General features: G+C 49.0%; 1 protein-coding gene across 7 annotated transcripts in view; it reads left to right on the forward strand.

Annotated features, from left to right (window-relative positions):
- The window catches only part of MTMR3 (myotubularin related protein 3), a 2,389,252-nt gene that overhangs the window by 2,108,561 nt on the left and 260,368 nt on the right, over nt 1-20,323 (forward strand). The window lies entirely within an intron of this gene.

Below are 20,323 nucleotides of genomic sequence, written 5' to 3' on the forward strand. Positions count from 1 at the left end.
TTGGCATGGGTGGCTGACAGGTTCTCCTTCCATCTCTTGGTTCTCTTCACTAGAGTAGCTCAAAGGGAGAAAAAGCAGTGAAAGCTTGGGGGTGAGGGGATTTCCTCATGGCAAATAGTGTCCGTGGGATCATTCAATCCCAATCTTTCCCGTCCTTGTCTACCAATTTCCGTAGAACTAGTTTCTGGGTCTTATTGAATCTTTTTACTAGACCATCGGTTTGCGGATGGTATGCTGTATTTCGCAAGGTGGTGATGTGGAGTAGCTCTTTCACTTCGGCCATAAGCTTACTTTAATTCGAACCTTGACCTGTTAGTATTTCTTTGGGAAAACCGACCCTAGAGAAATACGGTAGAAGATGTTTTAGGATCTGCTGAGTGGTATTATTTTGCATGGGGAAAGTCTCTGGATATCAGGTTGCATAATCTACGGTCACCAGGACATACTTGTTGCCCAATTTAGATGTTTCTAGATGTCCTATTATGTCCATACCATTTCTAGAAAACGGGACTTCTATGATCGGCAGTGGATTCAGAGGAGCAGGTATTGGGATGTGCGGGCTGGTCTTCTAACATATTTCGCTGTTTGTATGAAAGTTTTCATATCTGTGTGGATACCTGGACAGTATCATTTTCCACTAATATATGCTTGGGTTTTAGCGTGTCCCAAATGCCCTCCTGTGAGAAGGGAATGTGCGATCTCTAGCACAACCTTTCAGTGGCTTTTGGGTATTACTAGTTGGGTCTTTATAAAACCTTCTGGGGAGGTTTCTCTTTGGTAAAGTTACCCAAGTTTTAAGAAGAAAAAAGGACTTCCCTTCTCTATGCCTTCCTCTTGTGGGATTGCTTGCAAAAAAGCTTCAGCGAGAGCTGGATCATTTCACTGGGCAAAGGGTCGGTCGGGATAGATGGTGGGTTACTCTCCTTTCTTCAAGATTTATCAGCTTCGCCAAAGCCTAAATTACCTCTTTCTGTTTTATCTGGTTCGCTTTCTTTAAATTGAGGGAACACAGTTCTTTCCAAAATTCCCTGCGCAATTTGGTCTCCCCGACGTACCTCAAAAGGGAATTTGCCACGATTCTGTAAGCGTGCCTTCATGTCTCCCCTGAAGTCGGGGTCAATAATGCCCGCTAAGACATCTATTCCCAAACCTCCACGATAAGCCAGATTTTGGGGCTAATCATTTGTAACACCCTGGAGGGGGTTTCAAAACCAAGTCTGCTGGAATCATGCCTCTTTTCCCAGGGAGTATAATAGCTTCCCTACTGTCTCAGGAGGATAGCTCAGGGGCAACGTGCTCGCCTTGGAAGAAAGCCGACACAGGTTCGATCACCAGGGCAGTGCTTAGAAACCTCTGGGCATTAAGCGCGTTATAAATAACCCATCATATTATATCATACAGATATCAAACCCTATTGATTCTTGGGTGGCAATGAAAGGGTTAGTGGCTCTCTGACTAAGTTTTTGAAATTGTTTGAGTTCCCCAATTTGTTTCAAATGAGTCAAATCCCACTACTGACACCATTTGTGAGAAACTCATGGTGGGAACATTAAAGACAGAAGCAAGTGATCACAGATCAAGGGTGTTTATTGAACAATGTTTGCAGGGTTGAAAAACACTTAAACTAAACCTATATCTAAGATGGGAGCAAGCGTCGACCATCAAATAAAAATAAGGCAGTCCTAGTGGCGGCGTGTCAAAATAAAAAGGGCCTATACTACGAAACCTTACAACTAATACAAAAAGGGTGTGGGATAGTTTTCCATAAAATAAAGTGTTCTTAAACAATGTGTGTGACAAATCAACTTCCAGGGCACCAGTGGTCCAGGGATGAATATCGGTTTCTAAACCATCAATCAACCCCAAACCTCTAGTACACCAGAAGGGATCCGAACAGATTGGAATACAAGTAAACAATAAGGCCTCCTTGTCATGTTCTTGGTAATGTGGACGGAACGGCAGGCTTATCTCCGCAAGGTCGTGATTAGTTGCAACACAGCGAAAATACAATTATTACCCAATGATAAAAGGGACTGTCCAGTCAAGGTTGTATACAAATATCTACTTTATTATTACTACAACAGACAGTTCTACCACACTGCAACGACAACCCACACTGTAAAGGAACACAGAGGACAAACAGTTTTCACGAAGGAAAGGGGTGTACTCAATACCGTAGTTGACTGGGAAATTTGACTCCTGCATGCGTTCCCACCAGTCCCTGACATTCCTTGTGTCATCAGGAGGTTGAGGAAGTCTATGATCCTGATTGCTCCGGATTGGGCCAGGAGGATGTGGTACCCGGACCTTCTGGACATGTCCATCTGCCCACCATTCCGTCTTTTCTCAAGAGTGGACCTACTCTCGCTAGAGGAAGGCTATCTTCTTCACCCAGGAATAGGAACTCTGAACCTTTACAGCTGGTTTCTGAGAGGTTAAGATATAAAGATAGGAACCTCCCAAATACGTAATGGAGGTATTGCTTTCGGCAAGAAGACCAGCAACAAAAGTACCATACCTCTGCTGTTGGAATAGGTTTTGCAGCTAGTGTAGAGCTAAATTTATTGATCCTTACGCTTGCAATACACCTGCAGTGCTTTCTTTTTTGCTGTACCTAGCCCATCCGGAGCTGCAGGTGGCTACTGTCAAGGGATGCCTGGCAGCGTTGTCCATTTTCTAAACGCACGCCAGACCAAGCCTCTTACTTTAAGATGGTGATTGTCATTCATTTCCTCAAAGGACTGACAAATACATTCCCACCGGTCTGTTTTCTGGTTCCGTCCTGGGATTTGAACCTGGTACTAACCTTTTTAATGGGCGCTCCAGTTGAACCTCTCCATTTTCGTCCTCTCAGGTTATTAACCCATAAAACCATCTTTTTGGCAGCCATCACTTCTGCTTGCAGGGTGAGTGAGCTACAAGCCTTGTCATGCAAACCACCATTTACTATAGTCTCCAAGTAGAAGGTAATTTTGAGGGTTCATCCTTCCGAAGGTGGTGTCTGAATTCCATCTGACACAGAAGATAACTTAACCAGCTTTTTATCCACCTCCTCACCCTTCTAAGGATGAAGTGAGGTTACACAGGCTTGAACCAAAAAGGACTCTTCGTGTCTACATTTCTAGGATGGCAAATGTCAGATAAAATAACCAACTGTTTATTGGTTATACTGGCCATAGGCTAGGCCAACCCGTAACCAAACAAACGTTCTCGTTTGGATCATCGTATGCATTTCAGTGTGCTACTCTATTGTGGAAGAAGATGTCACAGAAAATCTAAGAGCCCATTCTACTAGAGGAGCGGCGACTACTTCGGGTCTCTAAAGATGCGTTCCAGTGCAGGACATTTTGCAATGCCGTAACTTGGTCCTCAATTCACACTTTATCAAAGCATTACTGCTTTGACGCTCTGTTGGGCCAGGATGCACAATATCAATCAATAATCAGAAAATTATATAAAAATCCACTTCTTCCACCTCCATCTACAAAACTGCTATAGGAGTCTGTCTAAGATGAGGAATCGTGGGAGGATGCAATCCATTAGAAGAACAAATTACTTGCCCCTGGTAATGTTCTTTCTACTGGATGTTCCTTCCACTGATTCCTAATCGCCCTCCCAGCCTACCCCTCTGACTGTGGGTGAGTTTTTTAATATACTTCTCTCTTTCAACACCCATGCATGTTATTTAATCCTCAAGTCTACTAAGAACTGAGGTAGTGGGTGCAATGCATGCTATTTATGCCATCATCAATGTCCTGTCTGGACGCAGGAATGGTAACCGTTGAGGGACATTGCCCTCTGCTGTTGAAAAAGTTTACCAGACTGCAAAGCAGGATATGCATATATATATATAAGATGAGGAACCCATGGGAGGAACATCCAGTAGAGGGAACATTACCAGGGGTAACTAATTTGTTCTTGTGTGTGAAATTCCACTTATATAAAATAACTGTTACCCTGTATATCTATCATGCATGACGGAGCGCCGCTGGCACACACCTGTTATCCTTGGAGGACTGGTTGTCTGCATTGTGTGCACAATGCCGCTGTAGTAGGCTCTGGTAGGGGTAAGTGACAGTGATCTGGGTCAGTACACTGTACACAAGGTAAAACCGTTTCAGTGCACTGGTACCGTCTCCCTACACTACAATACAGTACCCCACGTTTTACGTGAGCAGGGAGAGTGCAAGCACTGATCCGGGTTACCGTGATGACTAGGAGCATGGCAAAAGGATATTCTGACCGGCAGTACCAGTGTTAAGATGGATTTCTGAACTCGGACCTGGAGGGGCAGAGGTTCAGAAGGCCAGCCCAGTTTCTTGGAACAGGGTAACCTCTGGACAAGCCAGACCAATCAGGATAGCGATGGCGGCGGTCAAGACTAAGTCTCAAGAGGGGTGAGGATGAGTGAAAGATCTCAATGAGCACACATAGCAAGGACACTAACAAATTACTCCAGACAGGTGTTATATTAAAAATATAGACACATTTATTACAAGGCCTTTGTAACATCGACCATAGCAAAGAATCACAATAATACTAAAGTAAACCAACACATCACAATCAATACAATATATATACAAGACCAGGGGTTCTAAGGAGTTAGGAGCACGAAATATGTAGACCACCTAGATGGGGAGGAAAACAGGCAATGCAAGTAATCTTTAGACTCAGTTCGACATCAGAAATACACCTAGCTAAGAGGCAGTGCAAGCCCTACGAAGAGAGGAGCCTTATGCTCAATAGTACATGCACGCGCTTGTGCCAATGGACAAAATAGGGTCTCCAAGGTTCTCTGACTGTTCGGGAAGGTGGATGAAGCGATGAAGAACAAGTCCCCACTACTCAAGCAAGACCTCCGCTTGCGGGCAGAGGCACGGTGAGAGTGCGGGGATGGATCCGCTATTTCGCAACAGCGGTCGAAAAGAAATGGGTTCCTGCGCTAGGGGCCACCCGTTGGGGTATGGACTACTCACCGGTCCACGACGCAGGCAGAACCAGACTTCGCCAGTTCAGTTCACGTTGCTGGCAGGTTCGGATGCGACAATCAGGACGTCTCGACACCGTGTAGACTCCGCAGTAGCAGGATTCAGGGTGGAGGGGGTCACAAATGCAGCGAACGTGCACAGGTCGTAACCACAGCAGGGCAACACCGCAACCGCGTTTACTCTGGTCCGGGCGCATTCATCTCACTTCAGACCTGGGAATGCCAAGTGTACAAAATTCGGTGTGAGGGTGCCGTGGACACAGAACTAGCAGTAGGCCAAGTTTCGAGGGCGTCTCCAAAACGGCGGCGGTGACAGAGCAAACGTCCTGTGTAAGTTGGTCAGCCCACTCGTTGGCCCAGGGACACATCCGAAGAGGCTTACTTGCAGGGTTTGATGAAGGTGCCGAGAATAGTTGGTCCCACTATTCCAATGGGTCGAAGCGCCTTCGCAGACCTTCTAGGACGATCAGATGCAGAGGGGTTTCGCAGGACGACAGCGGGCTCAGGGTGCCAAACCTTCCAGCGGGTCACCAGCGGTTCCTTGGCTCGGCTTCTTGTTGCAGGATACTTGGCTCCTTATCCCTTGTTCGGTGTGAACTCAGGAGATCGACCTGGTAGTGGTGTTTTCGGCCTCCTCTTATCCAAAGTTCCCTTCGCGCCAAAACGGAGAGGACCCAATGGGAGATCTGCTCACAACACTCACTCCATACGTGGACTAATCGCGGACCACGGTGGTCCCAGGCATTCAGGACACTCCAGACTCTCTGGCACCCAGGATGTGTATTGGGAACAGACATTCCAGCCCACATCCTGGAGGTACACACACAAGGCATGCAGAAGGCCGCGAAAGCTTTGGGATTCGCGGGAAAGTGCAAAGACCAAATAAGGACTGACCCAGGTCAGCTCGACCTGGGGAAGGTGAAGGGGTAAGATGGCCAAAGGACAGGACAAAGAACCGCGTGGCATGGCCATTTTGGAGCCAGGCCACCTATTTGTGCCAAACGCCGTAAGCGCGGATTATATGGCAAAAAAGGGTTCAAAACATAAGATAAACGATGGCTGCCACCAGTCCTGTCCGTGACACACCTGCACAGTTCATAATAAGTCCAGCGAGAGTTTCTAGGGCCTTTGGAATGACTAGAGACCCAACAGTGCGGTAAAGTAAGTTACATTGCACTCTTGTTACATCTTGCACAAAAGCTGCAACATGAGGAAAGGACTAAGGGAAACAAAGTCTCCCAGGGTGTAAAACAGCAGCAAAATGTTTGGGGGTTGCGACATGGAGGGAAAATTACATTCAAATATGAAATCTTTCCTAACAACCAGCAAGTACAGAAGTTGATGGTCAGAATATGAGCATAGACAGCAGGAACTAAACAAGAAAGCATGGAAATTTGGTAATAGAAGACAGAAACATAGTAGTATGGAACAAGGATCATGTAGGAACTCTGTAGAGCAGGAGACGGAGGAAAGAGAAAGGAGTGTGCACATAAGAAAGTTGAGACGCCTGCAGTCCTGATACAGCGGCTTGAAAGCGAGGCTCCCTCCTAGGTCACAATAGAAAGGCGACACAATGCAATGTGCTCCTGCACGATGCCTGTACTGTGTTTCCCTGGCTCATGCGCACAAATGACATAATCGCAGCATCCATAGGCGCAGGGAGACTCGTTGGCCGTTGCCAAAGGGATCGTGGGTGCCCCGCACCCCCGGATCTGTCCACAGCAAGTACAGGCACCAAATGCTAGTAAAGCCATGGCGTCCCACTCACCGCCTACCATGGTGCGCAATGTGTGCAGTATTATTCATTTGATTCTTCGCTTCAGAGCTACCTCTTATTTGCTTGGCCACCACTGCTGATCTGTGTGCCTAGGGAAGCTAGGTAGACCGCCTGGTCTATATTGGTAATCTACTGGGGCCCCCACACAGAGGATCTGAGGAAAACTCCTTGCATGACCTGTAGAGAATAATCTATGCAAGGTGGCAACCTAATAGCCTTAAGTGCTCGACAGACCCTATCTGGAACATGATGTTAAAGCAGAGGTACAAGTGGGAGGTCTTGCAGTATTTCCAGTAGAGTCAACCTCTCAACCTGCCTCCCCGGTATTTACTGCTTGCTTTTTCAATTCAAGCATTGGAATATATAAAAGGTTGTGTGCTGTGTGTTAGGAAAGAGTTTTCTTTTAGTCAACTTTCCCTCCATATTCTAGGGACCTCCAAACATTTGGATTGTTTTTGACCCTGTGCTGACTTTTTACAGCGAAGTGAGCTTCGCTTCCCTGGCCTTTTGCTAATTTGTTATGGGGAAATGGACTAGTCCTTCAGACTGTCCGTACTGGGAAACAGTTTCCTTTTTAGTTTTTGACATTTTACCTTCTGTTAGGGAGAATTCTCCTTCTAGGGCTAATTTCGCTCACTTAGTGAGTCCCCCAGCAGCGTTGCTGGATTTCTGGAGTTTATTTTTTCCACCGCATAAGAGTGTACATCCTTTTTCCACTCTTACATGTGTTTTGGCCTATGTGTTTTTACTCATTGTGTGATCTTGGGCACTGGACCACACCACTCCAGGTGCTCCTGTTCTTGTACGGGTTACACAGCACCTTTAGTGTAGTAACCCAGGGTTGTCTTTAAGACTTCCCTCTGACTCCATTTCGCTGGGGCTGAATACTGTTGACCAGAGAAAGGTAAAGTTGCCATTTACTTTACATAGTCATTTTTACCACAGACCCAGTACACCCCATCTTACATGGAGTACTGGAAAGGGCTAATCTGTACCCATTTTCTGTCTGTACCTCCCTGAGCATTGTTTCACTCTTTTAACATTTATACTTGGCTGGTGGCATTGGTATCTACCCTAACTTTTCTACAGCGATTATATTAGATAAACGTGGTACTGTTCTTGGCTATTATATTAGCCTCAAACATAAACCCGCTTGACCAAATCGTCTTTCTTTTGGCTCCGGTTGAGTTTATTCGCCATTTCTTTTTGTTAAAGTCCTTCTTGTGTTTTACTTTGTGCGGCAAACTAGGTTCGCCTTCTTTGTTCACCGTCTTTTGGCGGCTTCTGCAGAGAAGCCCTCCTCTTGGCGCCTGGGTGTCTAGGTAGACTGAATGTGGGGAAGGGGTGTAGTCACCCCCTGCACAGGGTATCCTAGGAAACCCAAGTCGCACTTTGCCATGATTGGCTGAGGTGGTTGTCCCGGCTAGACAACCCCCTTCTGCGTGATTGACAGCCAGGCTGTGTGAATGGGGGTTTTGCGCATAAAAGGCAGGTCTCTTGGGCTAGAAGTCAGTCGCCTCTGGAACTACAAGGAACCGAAGAGAAGTAGAGAGAACGACGGCTGCTGCAACTACCCCGTCCCGGTGAAACCCTGCTGCAGTCCTCTACCCTTCGACGACTAAGAGGAGATCCAGTCCGGAGTCTTCTTCCCTTGAGCCTGGTGGGGATAACCAGCTCATCTTCTTCAGCCAGAGATCTCCGCCATGGTCGAAATCGCTGCAAACTGCTGTAGTGGTCCGGATAGCCACCTGCTGGGCCTCTCCTGTTTTTAAGGAGCACACCTTTTTCGTTGTCGTTACTGCCGGCTTCATCCCTGTGTTGTGCAGACCCCCTTCATACGTCCTCCTTCAGAACGAAGCTCCAGGAATCGTGGGTCTGTAGGAAACCAACAGGAACAACTGCCAGGGCACCAGCTGCATCGTGGAAATAAGGTACTGTGTTGTACTCGAGGAAACTGGGTGAATCCCTTTTCTTCATCCTCAAGGCTCGTCCTTGTCTTCCCTCCTTCTTATAACTTTTGATTCCGAACATTATCCAAGTACTTTTGGGCTACGCTGAATCGTGAACTGTCTAACGGTGTGATCTTCGGCACAGGCTCTGGTGTCACTTAAACCTGGCTCCGACCCTTTGACTTTTGAACTTCTGTTTCTGAGTGTTTCTCGATACTGTCTGCCTAACCTAAATATTGCCTGTGATTTTTGCCTCCAACTCCCTCTGGGTATCTCAGGTGCTAAGTGTGCTTTTGCCCCGGTAGCATTTCATGTCACGGATACGTGTTTATTGAGTAGACCGAACTGTCAAAAAGTGATCGCAACTGTATCCGCGGTATCGTGTTTTGTTCATAACACCGGTTCATTCAAACACAGGGTACTTACCTTGAGAAATACTTTACATAGTGAATTGGTTAGTTGTAGTATATTTAACGTGTGGTTTTCTTCAAAGTTTAATAGAGGTGTTGTGTTTATAACTGATGGTTAAAAAATAAATGTACTTGTATTGTTTTTACCTGAATCAGTGTTTGCTTGAGTCACAGTAATTGTGGTCTCTTTGTGTAATCTCTGCTACTGCTCATATACTCTTGAGATAAGCCTGGCTGCTCTGCTACTGCTACCACTATAACTTAGTAGTACAGGCTTGTACCAAAGGTAAACTTTTATTGCCACCTGTAGTCTAAATTGTGTGTAGTGGTCTCTAAGGGCACTGCACAGAATTCTGCCTAACACCTTCTTTGGTAACTTTTTGACATTGTACACAGCATCTTACAATGCAGTGCCAGGGGGGTTACTTTTATGTCACACTAACCTTTTAACTATGGGATTTTTGGTTACTTTTAAATGTGCCTAAAGACGGGGGGGAGTAGCTTGGAGCCATGGCGGTCGGCTCGGTGAGAGCTCCCGGCAGAGGCCACGCATCCACCAAAAATGCACTGGTGATACGGTTTCTTGAACGCCCAGAGACTTATGAAGTGCCTGCCTATGGGATAGGGAGCAAGTTGGACGATTTGGAGGCGCCTGCTGGAGCGGGAAGCTCGAGAAACCAACGGCTGGAGCGGAAGATGGTGGCAACAGCTAGGCAATGGTGTCCCCAGTGAGCCTCAAGGAGCCCATCCAGCGCGGCGGAGCGGGACAGTGCTCTTCGAGCCCCTCCCAGCTCCACCAATGGGGAGCCAACATACCCAGACTCCAACCTTGGGGACCGCAAGACCCACAAGGGGCTGGGTGCACCCCTCCGCCAGTACTAGAGAAGCGGGGGTTTCCCTGCCGGAGCAGCGAACAGCAAAGCAACTGGCGGGAACCCGGCTGAATACAATTGCGGGTCATAAACTTGGTTACACGCCATCTAAGACTTCTCCACCAACCCAGCAACAATAGCCGCCTGCCAGCAGGGGCACCCCCTCCACCTCGCAGCACCTCCAAACTGCTGTGCTAAAACACCCCTCCTCCCGCTGACTCTGGGTTGGCCCGGAACACTTCACGGCAAGGCGAGTGGGGCCGAGGCCTGAGCTTCCACCGCCTCACCAGCCTCCTCCGACCGAGCAACATCAGTCAATAGGAAACTGCAGGGGCTCCACAGCGCCCCAGTACAGGGCACACGTGGGGGGGAAGTGTCGGAAACGCAGCGGGCCTCCAGCGGTACTCAGAACTTTGGCCGCGGGTCCCCTTCGACCCCACAAACCACAGCCCAATGGCCCTCCAGCGACCCATCGGCATAGTCCCTCCGGAGCTCTGAGGTGCTCCCTGACATCGCAGGCTCCCCAGCTCCACCAGCAGCCCCCGCCGGGAAGCAGGCAGCCCAACAGGAGGTAAGGTGTCACCTGCCACCCCCCCTCCCAGTGTGGCCCCTCAGCGCAGCCCAGCACCCGGGAGAATCATCCAGGCTAAGAAGCCTGGCTCAGTGGCGCTCCCACTCCCCGGGTGCGGCTGGGGGGACCAGGGAGGGCAGCATCTGAGCCTTCGAGCCCAGCCCAGGACAATCTGGGTAGGGCCATATCTCCCCGGGAAGACAGGACACCTCCAGCAAAGGGTTGACACTCCAGTGGTCCCGCTCCCACCACAGCACCCCCAAGAGACCACCATAAGCCTTACGGAGGAAAAGCCCTGCAAGCATCAGCCACCTCAGAGTGGAGGCTGGATGCTCCCACAAGTGGGTCTCCATCCATCGTCTATCAAGGCCCCCACAAAGAAGAGGAAAAGTAAGGGATCCACCGCAAGGACCAGACCGGCCTACCAATAGAGCATAACCTGGGGAACCTAACATTGGCAACCGCGCCCCACCAAGGGCATAGAAAAACTGCTCATAATGTCAAGACACCAGAAAACAAAGCAGACGGACATCTCCACGCTGCTGCTGCTGACCCAAGCAACAGAAAAAACAAGAAAGGGGGACGGCACAGAAACCACATCCCCAGAGCCCCACGCAGCGATGGAGCCCTGTAACCCGGCCCAGGCGGTCACGAAATCGGACCTGCAGGATCTACTGGCAGCACTTACGAAAGAGTAACAGAGGAGCACAGAGGAGGTTAAAAGTAAGATTGCTTCACTGGATAAGCGGGTGGGGGAAATCGAGGAGTGGACAGCAGAGGTGGAGGACACTTTGTGCGAACAAAGCCATGAAATCGAGACTGGCACAAACAGAATTGCAGCACTTGAAGCCAGATGTGACGCCGAAACCAGGTCCCGGTGCAGTAACATACTCCTCCGGGGAATCCCAGTATCCATCCCAGATGGGGACTTGGAACACTACGCCAACGACCTCTTCCATTTCATCCTGACTCTACCCGACAGCGCCCCACTTGAACTCGATAGGGTCCACAGAACGAGAACGAGGCCAAGCACAACCACCTCGCTGGACGTCCTAGCGAGGATTCACTTTTAAAAAGTAAAAGAAGAAATGAATGCGTGAGGCTAGGAGCTCCCCCCAAATATTCTTCAGGGATGCCTCCATCTCCCTGTACCAAGACCTCTCAGCCATAACGCTATTGAAAAGAAAAGCCTTGAAGCCGGTCACAGAATGGCTTGGGGAAAGAAAGATACCTTACCGCTGGGGGTACCCCACCTCCTTGTCCTTCACCTGGGAAGACCAGGTCTGTTTCCTCCGCACCATAGAAAGAAGCAGAGAACCTACTGAACCCAGAAGCAGACGAGACAGACCCAGAGACGGACGCCCCCACCAAGCATCCCCCCCTCACAGGAGCAAAGTCACTCCTGGACGAAAGTGGAAAGCAGGCGAAGGCTTAGGGGCCCGCCGGCTAAAAACAAACAGAATGGTAAGCCCTGATCAACACTCTCCCAAGTCCAGCGGGCCTCACAAAGACTAACAGGGCCACACAACCAAAGACCCAGGCCGCACTCCTATAGCCCGGAGCCAGCGCACAACGGTCTCCATACGCCAGAAGATCAAACATCACCGAATATCAACACAGGCTTAACGGCCACTACAGCGGAGGGTTGCGTTGGCCTTGCTGGATGCCCTGTTGGTTGAAGGCTGGCCCTGGCAACCTGGTTTTGTTTTGTCGGGCGGGCGGGGGAAATGGGAGAAGAGGGGAATCGAACCACTTTATAGGGAACACTCACCAATGCACAGGATTGCTCTACGAGGCCAGGTTGGGTGGGTCGACCTCAAGAAGCGACAAACCCAGTCCACCAACATGGCAAACCACTCTAGAGAACTCACCATGATCACATGGAATGTCCAAGGCCTAAACTCGCCCAGAAAACGAAAGTCAGTGGAGCACCGGCAATCCCAGCTCGATGCAGACATTGTATGTCTACAGGAAACCCAACTGCTGCCACCTGACGAGAAGCGACTCAACCTCTGCAGCTTCCCCAAGAAGTACTATGCCTCCTCGGGCCAGAAGAAAGGAGTCGCTGCTATCCTGCTCAGTCGAGCAGTACCCTTAACGCAGGTTACAGTTAAGCGGGACCCGGGAGAAGAGACCTGCTGCTTAAAGTCTCCTAATAGAATTTCCAATAACCATTGCAGCAATATATTGCCCGAACGAGGCCCAGGAGCACTTCCTGCGCAAAATCATCCCAACAATAACCTCGTTTGCGGAAGGAAAGCTCTTGATCGGAGTCGACTTCAACCTCACACCGGATCCCAATGTCGACAAAACTGCCACCCACCAAATCAGACTTTACAAGAGCACTGGGACTCGCAGAGTTCCTAAGGGAAACCGAAACGGTCGATGCGTGGAGACTGGCGAACGACAATGCTTGAGACTACACCACCTTCTCGCACGTCCACAGGGGGTTCTCGAGGTTAGATCTGCTATTGGTGTCCAGCACACTGTTCCCATGCATCGAGGATATTCAGATCGGCGTGAGAGTAATCTCTGACCATGCCCCAGTAATAGCTTGACTACAAACAACGGGCCTGCCAACGCCCCCGCAGAGGTCATGGAAGTTGCAAGACTATATCCTTCCAGATGTGGCAGCAAACAAGGAACTGTCTGAGGCCCTAACAAATTCCTTTGTGGAAAACTCAGAGAGGGAGTCCTCCGAAGCCATGGTGTGGGATGCTATGAAGCCAGTGATCCGGGGCATAGCTATTGAATGCACGGCGGCACACAAACGCAGTCACCAACTTCAGCTCTCCAAATTAGAGGCAGAGGTAGCGGGAAAAGAAGCACTCTACAAAAGGCGACAGTCAGTGAAAGGGTGGAGAGACCTCAAAGTCAAAAGCGGCCCTCCAGATGCACCTGGCAGACCACATGACCCAAGCCTTAATGTACACGAAACAGTACTATTATCTCAACAGCAGCAAGGCCAACCGGCTGCTAGTGCACAAACTCAAAAAACTGCACACCAGGAACACCATCCTAGTCCTGCGGGATCGAGAGGGCAGGCCCTGCTGCACTGAAGCCAGGAAACTGACCATCATGACCGAACATCACAGAAGTGTAATGTCGGGTCCCTACGGACAAGGAATCGCATAACCGCTACCTCCGCCACACCCAAAGGCCTCCCCTGCACCCACAGCTAGACTGGCTGGAACTCTCAATCTCCACCGAGGAAGGGACCGAAGTCATCCGTTCAATGAAAAACACGGCCCGGGCTCTGACGGCTTCCCGGCCTCATTCTATAAAAAATATGTCCATATCCTAGCCCCCCACCTGGCTTCGCTCTACAACACCTTCTTGGAATCAGGCCGCACCACCCCCTCGATGGAGGACTCTCTCACAATCCTGATAATAAAATCAGGGAAAAACCCAGAACTTTGCTTGTCATACGGACCCATAGCGCTGATGAACGTAGATGCAAAAATCTTTTCAAAACTCCTGCCACGCAGGCTTGCAAGCATTTTGTCGGACCTAATCCACCTTGACCAAACGGGTTTTATCCCGGGCCGGAGCACCCAGGACAACAAGAGACGCACCCTAAACATAATCGAAACAGCAAACCGAATGGGAGAAGGCATGGCGATCGTGTCAGTCGACGCACACAAAGCCTTCGATATGCTCGACTGGGGCTTTATAGAAGATACAGTGAAGCACTTCGGGGTTGGGCCGAAATTTCGGAAGTGGACAATGGCCAATTATGACCAGCCCACCACGACGCTAAGGATAAACAGCGGCAACTCTCCCATGATCCCAATAACCAGGGGCACACGCCAGGGCTGCCCCTCTCCCCCCTTATCTTCGCGTTATCCATGGAGCCGTTTGCTTCCAGAGTTCACCGGAACCTGCTGATCCGCGGCCTGGTGGTCAAGGAGGAAACCTACAAAGCCGCCCTATATGCGGATGACGTGTTGTTGACGTTGACCCGCCCAGAAACCTCACTCAAAGCACTGTGGGAGGAACTAGACGGCTTCAAAGCAGCATCAGGCTTCACCATCAATCTCTCAAAATCGACAGCTTTGGATGTCAACATCCCAAGGGCCACGGTGGACTCCTAGCTGCCAGCTTTCCCATACCATGGGCCAGTACCCAGCTCGACTACCTGGGCATTCGGCTCCCCAGAAACACTGAGCGGACCTACAAAGCAAATTTCCCGGCCCTGTTCAAGGAATTGCAAGCGGATCTGTCCCGCTGGCAAAAGCAGAAGATATCCTGGACAGGGAGGATCGCGGCAGTCAAGATGAACCTTGTGCCCAGACTGCTATTCCATTGCCAAGCCCTCCCAGTGACGATCCCAAGACAGCCAAGCAGAAACTGCAAGCACACATTCTTTAATTTGTCTGGGGGGGGGGCACGCATCACGCGGAGGGTCATGCTCCGTAGCCCTGGAATCCGGGGCCTGGGAGTCCCGGAGGTGGACAGATACTGCCTGGCAGCTCAACTCTCAGCAGCATTCACATGGCAAACAGACACCAACAAAACCCGCTGGCAGAATCTGGAGGAAGACTGGAGCCGTTACCCACTGGAGGACCTCCCGCATATCGCTTTGCCCAGAAGCCCTACAACCACGGGCCCCCTCATGGCGACCAGGAACACAGTGGAATGCTGGAAGAAGGCAGCCCGGAAATGGAGCTGCAGGAACATGGTGGGCCTGCTATTCCCGGTCTGGGAGAACCCCGACTTCACCACAGGGCTGGAGCCGAACAACTTCGACAAGTGGAAAGTGGGCAGGCTGAAGCACATGGCAGACTTCTTCACGGAAGGTACCCTACTCATGTTCGAGGGCTACAAGGAGAAGTTTCAGGTGCCGGAGACCGAAAGATTCCGCTACGCCCAGCTTCGACACTGGCTTTCCCACGAACCGATGAGAACGCATGGAAGCAGAGGGCTCGCGGCACTGGACCGCACTCTGACAGTGACCCCACCTAAAGGGAAACATCTCAACCTTGTACAGACTGTTGGATAGGGGAACCCCTGAATCGAAGGAACCCTACATGACACGATGGGAATGAGACATAGGCAGAGAGCTAGACGAGGACACCTGGAATCGCATCTGGACGAGAGCCCACAAGAGTTCGGAGTGCATCACGAAAAAGGAGGGAGCAATCAAGGTCTGCTACAGATGGTATATAACCCTGGAGATCCTACACAAATGTAACCCAAGCATCCCACCGCAATGCTGGAGAGGCTGTGCAGACACAGGGACGCTGTTCCACCTCCTGTGGTCATGTCCGAAATCGGCCTGCTTCTGGAGAGAGGTCCTGAACAGATCAAACTAATCACTGGCCTATCAATATCATGGGACCCGGGTATAGTTCTTCTGGGCGACACTGGAGGGGGTCAATTCCTGATGTCCGGCCAACTGGCAGACCTCTGCACACACCTGCAAAAATCTCAATAGCAAGATTTTGGAAACACCCCGAAGGCCCGGTGACCCCCATATGGTGGGCAAAGTGCTGGGATATCGCAGCAGCTGAAAAAAATGACTGCCACTCGCTTTGGAAACAGGAGCAAGTTTCACAACATCTGGGACCCTTTCTTAGACTATGCCCAAAAGTTCCCCGGAGTGGCCAGGCAACCACCGTCCTATCGCTGGATTGCAAAAGCAGACTAAAGCTATCTGTACCCCTGCCGGGGAGGTCCAGGTCCGAATCATAGAGGCCCGCTCCATCAAGGCTCCTAAGGACAGCTCCTGATGTTCCACAACCTGAAACTGAAGCAGCCCTCCCTCCCTTAATCCCCCGAACAGTTCCCCCCCCAAAACCGGTTACCTCCTCAGAGATTGTATTTTGTTTGTTAAAACCTGAACACACCATGATTTGAAGTATATAAACAGCAATTTACTTGTTTTACAAACTGCCAATAAAAAGTCCTGTTGAAAAAAAAATGTGTGCCTAAAGACAAGCTGGTGGCAGCATTTTTACCACTTGTGCTATATTTTTTGTTGGCACAATCACGTTTACCGCGTTTGGTGACTGCCAGTGGCTAGTGTCCTTAGATTTTTTACTTGTTCTTTGGCCATTTTGCTATTTGACCTTCTTTATGCCTTCCCAGGTCACGAAATCTCTAATATGGTCATACATTTGCCAGGGAAAGCTGCTGCTTTTGCAGGCTAGTGCATGCTATTTGTGTGGACCCAGGAGGTTGGTTGGAACGGTCTGCTCCCAAACCACAACCTGATGCCAGTGAGTCTAATTTGCATGCATGAAGTAAAACCAGCAGGGTTCTCTGATTGGACCACTGCTGGCTGAGAGAGTGGTGCAGATCTTTACCATTGGAGGGCTGAGTTTGATCACTCACCTGAATTTAAGATGAGTCTTGCAGCCATTCCAGTAGATCAGCAACCGGGCCAAGTATTCTGCGTAGCCGTGCACTCGATGAACACCCGTGGACCACTCTTGAAGAGGCGTGGCAACCTTTCCTGCTACTGTCCTGGCATAGCCCTACTGGACTACCTGACCTGAGTAGGCCCTCTGCAGTGCTTCAACCCTTGGACTGGTCGGATCAACCAGCCTCAATGCCTTCTCTTGATGCTGCAGCTGTGAGCCTTCGGAATCGTCCCTGGACACCCCGGTGGACCGACCAACTCGGAAATGTGCTACTGTGAGTGACCTCATGAGCCAGACACAGACAACAGGTTCAAGTTTGTTTAACAAAGTTTTATTAATTCAAAAAGGCAGGATGGAGTAATGCCTAACTTGCCCTATTTTAAGGTGGGATTTCCCTACTTAAAGAAAACTAGGGATAGTCTGCATCAGGAAGTCCAAAGCAAAACATCTATCAGTGTCCAAAACCTATACTTGGCCTCACAATTAACTGCATACAATGTGTAGGGATGTCGGCATCAAAATTAATAGTGTTCCAAAATAAAGTTCAGAGCTTCTTCTAGCTCTTGGCTTGTAATCAGCTTCCCCTTACCCAAGTTCAGGATAGTTCATAAAGCACTGGGGTTCCCTTCCCCAAGAGTTTAAATCTTCCAGCTTTCAAAACACTTGATTTCAAGATAACCTGAAAGGTTATTGCAAACCACAACGCAGTTGCCGGACCACACGGTCCACTCATGACAGGTCATGCAACCGGTACCCCCTCTTGACCGCTTTTCCATTAACACCAGTTCACTGCTTCTCCTTAACAGTGATGTTTGCTTCATTCACATGTGTCACACTCTCCTGACACTGTGGTTGGCCACCATGCACTTGTTACACATTCTTATGTATGCTTGGCTGTTGCAAATGCTTGTTTCCTTATAGCCTACAGTTCCCTGAACTCTCTCGGCTTTGGCCAGTGCTGGATTTCTCGTATCATACAAATCTTTGTGTTCGCTTGGCTTTGCTAGAATTTGTTTCTCAGATAATACAGTTCCTTGTATTTTGGCTATTGCCAAAGCTTGGTTTCTCATTATAATGCTGTTCATTGTTTCAGTACAGTTCCCAAACTTCCTTTCAGTAAGATTTACAATCTTTCTTTCAATCCTCTCAAGATTCAAGAGTGTTCACAACTTGCTTTCGTTTTGTTCAGTATTCAAAATGCCTTATAACTGCTTTCATTCCAATAGCAATGCATGTTTCCGTTTAAATCAATATCCATTACTTGGTTTCTATTTCTGCCTGCCAGCCTGGTGTTCTCCCTTCTAGTTGTACTCACCGTTCGGAACTTACAGCTGCTTTTGAGGTCTGCCGCCGCCACTGGTTTCTTTCTTCCCGAGCGGTACCTCGTGTCTTCTCCCAGCAGTCCTCCGTGGCTCTCGCTCACCCAGCGGTGCTTCCTCTCCGACTCACAACTTACATGACCGCTCCCCTCAGTCTCACCGGTTTCCTTCTTGCAGCTTTGCACCGGCCTCCAGCATCCTCTACCTTCGCTTCCTACTGCATAAACTCTACACTTTTTCACGGGTCTCGAGCGCTCCTCTTGCCACACCACTACACCTGAGAGATCTGTCTGCACCCAGCAGTTCATGGGTGTTCTCCCACAGCTGACTCAATTTCCATCTTGATTCCGGCTTTTAAAGTTCCTGCCTCCATGATTATTCCATAAAGGACTAGACTGCTCACCACTAAAGTAGTAGTCCTGCTTTACTCTTGTCCTCCTCCTTGTCTCAGTACCTGGCTGGGGATGATATGTGTCTGCTTTAACAAAATGAGGACGTGGTGTTTTAGTTAACCTCTTCTTTGTCCCAGTCGCATACTGGTGTATTTTGGGGAATGTTTTAGGGGAAGAAAAGGGAAAGAGCTGGCAAAAGGGTATAAAGGCTTGGGGGATAGAGGGTTCATTGTGAAAGGGAAATGGGGGGATACCATGTCTCACCTAAGAGCGTCCTCTCCCCATTCCCCAAGTCTCCTCCACCCAGGTGGTCCTCCCTCGCATATCCATCCCCAAGGTCAGGATCCAAAAGCGATGTCCTTTCGCTGGTCACCTGAGAAGAGGATACCGGGGGACATTTTCATCTGGAACTTCGGTAGTCATCCGCTCATCCTACCAAGTCACCTTACTGCCATGTTTCAGCTTCCCAGCATCAAGGGATCCTGTCCTAGAAGCTGTCTTCAATCGCGACTGGAGAGACGCCTGCTGACGCCTGTGTACGGCTACTGTTGCTGTAATCGACCATCCCTGTCTGGTAGTGTGTCCCAAAGATACCTATATCAGTACCTGCTGCATTTCTTCATCGGAAAGGGTTGCACTCAGCTCCTGGACACGACCAGAATCTTCCTTGCACCCGCAGCTCCTGGGCATCTTCTACTGGATCCACCGGCAGGAAAACCTACCTCCAGTGACTCCCAGTTGAGCTGCCAAGTCACTGGGGAGAATAGGAATCCCTATCGCCCCTATAACAAACTTTGTGAATAACTTAGATTTATTCCAAAAGTATGTTTTAAAAGCTGTTCTAAGAGATAGAAAATGTATCTTACTTGCCTTTAAAATTTTTGAGAAGTCTTCTGGAACATTGTTCGACACTGCAAGAACCTTTCCTAACTTTGTCCCACCTCTTAAAGGAACTTTGTGACTTTTGGACACAAGGCCCCATTCAACTTAAAGATTGGACTTCTAAAGTTAGGCTATTTCACTTGGGAACTGGTTTTCTTCAGTTGCATAATGACTTCCCTTCCTTTGAGCTGTTAAGTGAATTGTATGCATTTCTACAAACCCAAGGTGACTATATATGTTTTATAACTGAGTGTTGTGTGATAGTATTACCTGCTTGATTCCTTTTTTCTAGTGTGTTTTTGGGCCCACAATAAATAGAATAATTTTGTACTTACCCGTCTGAGTAGAATCATTGTGTATTTCACTGTGTGGACTCATTGTGGACACCTGACCCTCCCTCACCTCTCCTGAGACTAAGCCTTGACCACTCTCCACACTTAACTTGATTGGGTTTGGCTACCCTCAGAGTTCCCCTGTTTACTGTCATTAGGGTTGCCTCCTGAAATCTGTCCACTAGGCCAGATTTTAGAAATCCATCTTAACACTGTGTAAGTTGAGACATTTTACGGTCAAACTGTTTTTTATTGCAGAATCTGGCAGAGATTGCTAAACTGCAAAGTTGTAACTAAGCCTACGGAGACTTCCAACTGCCTACTTGTTTGATTTGTTCTCAAGCTTCTCTATTTAATAGCTGATCTTTGTTGTTGATTTTATTTGTAAATCTCAAAAATGCTTAGATTTGAATGTACTTTAAATATGTTGATCGCTAGGCTATGAAGTATTACTTTTATTAATAGAC

Source organism: Ambystoma mexicanum, chromosome 10, assembly GCF_040938575.1.
Source record: "Ambystoma mexicanum isolate Mex_15411 chromosome 10, UKY_AmexF1_1, whole genome shotgun sequence".
NCBI lineage: Eukaryota > Metazoa > Chordata > Amphibia > Caudata > Ambystomatidae > Ambystoma > Ambystoma mexicanum.